Source organism: Echinops telfairi, unplaced genomic scaffold (assembly GCF_000313985.2).
Source record: "Echinops telfairi isolate 266 unplaced genomic scaffold, ASM31398v2 ScPeMD7_7469;HRSCAF=8507_0, whole genome shotgun sequence".
Lineage (NCBI taxonomy): Eukaryota > Metazoa > Chordata > Mammalia > Afrosoricida > Tenrecidae > Echinops > Echinops telfairi.
In genome coordinates this window covers 84,848,237-84,850,663 of record NW_022111372.1, presented here as the reverse complement: position 1 = coordinate 84,850,663, position 2,427 = coordinate 84,848,237, and the positions used below count along the sequence as shown (strand labels likewise).

The 2,427-nt window shown below is 52.2% G+C and overlaps 1 pseudogene; it reads right to left on the bottom strand.

The window, feature by feature from the left end:
• Positions 1 to 300: 300 nt before the first annotated feature.
• LOC115873535 overlaps positions 301 to 2,427 on the bottom strand; it is a 3,020-nt pseudogene continuing 893 nt past the window's right edge.

Sequence of the window (2,427 nt, the reverse complement as noted above, 5' to 3'; positions counted from 1 at the left end):
CAAGAACAACCTCCGTAGATGTGATCCTCTTGGCACGTCCTCTAGAAACTCCCACCTGAGACAAGAAGCTGTTTGCTAAGAGGCATGGCCACCCATGGCACTACGCCAGGTCAGCAGCAGGCTGCCGTGATGGGTGCCACCACTGCTCCAGCCTGAACCCCTCAGCCACACCCCAGGGACTCTGCCTCCTTAAGACGAGGGCAGGGTAAGGACCGTTCTTTTCATCCGTCTGGCCCCTCCCACTTGGCGATACTAGTGGTTTGGGACCTGTCATAGCCTGATACACTTCCTTGGTCCCCTCTACATGGTAAGGGCAGCCCACCTGTTGCAGCGGTGAGGGAAGGTCGGCTTCAGCTCCAGCTTGCTGGTCAGAGGCTTATCTTTGAAGTAGGAGCTCTCTGGGCAGTTTCCTGCCAGGATCCTCTTCTTGGGGTCTTACAAGAGGGAGCTGAGGAGGTGCACCCCAGGCTCCCAGAGCCACAGGAACACGGGCTTCAGGTGGTTGTGGAGCTGTCCTCTCAGACTGGAACTCTGTATCGGCTGGTCAGGCCGCTTGGAGAGGCTTGACCTGAAATTCCCACTGGGTGTCCCCAGAAGCTACACCATGAGGTTAATCTGGTGGATTTCTGATGAGCCAGAGAGCAGTGGCTTGTGGGCCAGCAGCTCACTCAGCCAGGATGCATCCGTGGCCCACATGTCCATACCGGTGGTCTATGTGAGGGGTTCTAGAAGCATCTCAGGGACTGGGTGCCACAGGTGACCACTTTGGGGTTCATCAGTTTTACAGGCACAGTGTAGGCTTGGGCCAGCTCAAAGTCTATGTCTTCCTGTAGCTCTTGTCTGCCGTGAGCAAGTTGGAGACCGCTGGGTCAAGAACATCCTACATGAAGAAACCTAAGGTCATCAGCCGATGGGGTGACCCTGTGGTTGCAATGAGGGCCGCAAGCATACCAAGGCGAGAGTGGCCCCGGCCCAGGCATTGCTTCACTCTGTTGTCCATGGGGGAGCTACGAGTGGACACCCGCTGACGGCACCTAAGACCATGAGAACAATGCGGCACCAGGAACAGACAGGTGATGAAGATGTAACTGTCCAAGGTGCTGCTGTTGAAGCTTTAAAAGGAAAGGATGAATACGTGACTGAAAAATGGAGGAAGGGTGGTACTTTATAGGCACTGACAAAGAACGTGTTTGAATCCCGGTGAGTGGGGTTGGACAATGTAAGTAATGAAAATAGAGATTTGGCGGAGTATCTTTCTAAGAAAAATCTTGAAGGGGCCCTTGGTTTGGCCCTTGCTGCTTATAGTAGTATCGGAAGGATAAGGGATAGATAAAAAAATGAATTGTGCCCAATGAAAAGAGAATGTAAAGATTCAGAAAGGTCTGTGCTAGCAACGAAGGACATGGATTCTAAAATGTTTACCAAAAACGTGGCTACACATCTTTTGTTTGAAACAGAGTAAGATTGTGGTTGGCGTGACATAACTAGTTACCAGAGCAAACACCTGACCGGCTCAGGCGGAGAGGGACAGAGAAACAATGAAAGGAAAAGATACTGTCTGCTTCGAGCAATAAGCTACATCAGCTGTCTTCCGGGAGAAGGAGAGGATCGCCCCTGAGAAGCCCCGACACCCGCAGAGCTGGGGAAAGGAGTACCTGGGGTGGGGTGCTTGCTTCTCAAGGGCTCCTGAATCCGAATGCGTGAGCTTGCTGTGAGGGTGTCTAGGGGAGAGGGCCGCTGCTCAGCACTGAGTGGGATAATGGGGCCTGCTGTGGCCAAAGGGTTGAGGAGAATGGCGTCACTCAAAGCCAACCTCGCCCAGATTGTGCCCGTTCCAAAGAAAGCTGACCCAAACGAACGCAGAAATGATTGAAAAGTACCACTAATAGTACGTGCAAGTAAAATTGTGCTCAAGATCACTTAATAACGGAGGCAGGAAGACACAGACCAGGAGCTGAACGTCCTAATGGAAAGTTGCGGTTGGCAGGAGTACCGTGTGCCTTCCGTTGTAGGTGTGCAGGGAACAGGACAAATAATCCATCATGGAGACCAGAAACGGAAGAGGACAGTGTGAGAGGTGTGGCTAGAGCTATGAAGGGACACATCCTTTCCACAATTTTAGTTCCCAAAAGTCTCAAGACTCTTTTTCTTTTTTAATCAAAATGTATTATATTCGGCAGCGATGCTGAGTATGGCAGCCCTCAGCTTAGCCCAGAGCGGCTCGTGGGGCTTACACTGCCAAAGCTCATCCCTTCACAAGAGTCCCCGTGGTGTCAGGGACAAAGGCCCCCTTCTGAAGGGAAACCTGGGAGCCAGCTTTCTCCCCCCGCCTTCCAGATGGCATCACACATGCCCATCAGAAGTGTTCAGGAAGTGCTTTCCTCTTTGCCACCCGGAGAAGCAGTTTCCCTCTTTGGAGGCTGCTTC